Raw genomic sequence first — 288 nt, 5'->3', positions numbered from 1 at the left:
AGAGCTGCACAGTTTAGTTGATTAAACACAGTTTTATTGATAAAGACAAACTTGTCTGAGAATCCATATTGTGAACTCTGCACCTGTTGAAAATTTCTACTATGCAGTAGATAGTATTAGGTGCTTCACATTGACCTATAAAGACAGCACAGTTATTGTCTCTCCATGATATCACAGTGATATGTATGGTTGGTTTTGGTTTTCACATATGCTTTGCCACCACAACAACTCTTAGGATTGTAATGATGGAGCACCGTTGTTAGTAGGTAGAAGTGTCATATATTGCAT

This window comes from Penaeus monodon, chromosome 21 (assembly GCF_015228065.2).
Source record: "Penaeus monodon isolate SGIC_2016 chromosome 21, NSTDA_Pmon_1, whole genome shotgun sequence".
NCBI lineage: Eukaryota > Metazoa > Arthropoda > Malacostraca > Decapoda > Penaeidae > Penaeus > Penaeus monodon.
The sequence above is the reverse complement of the archived record's forward strand: the minus strand, read 5'-3'. Positions refer to the sequence as shown.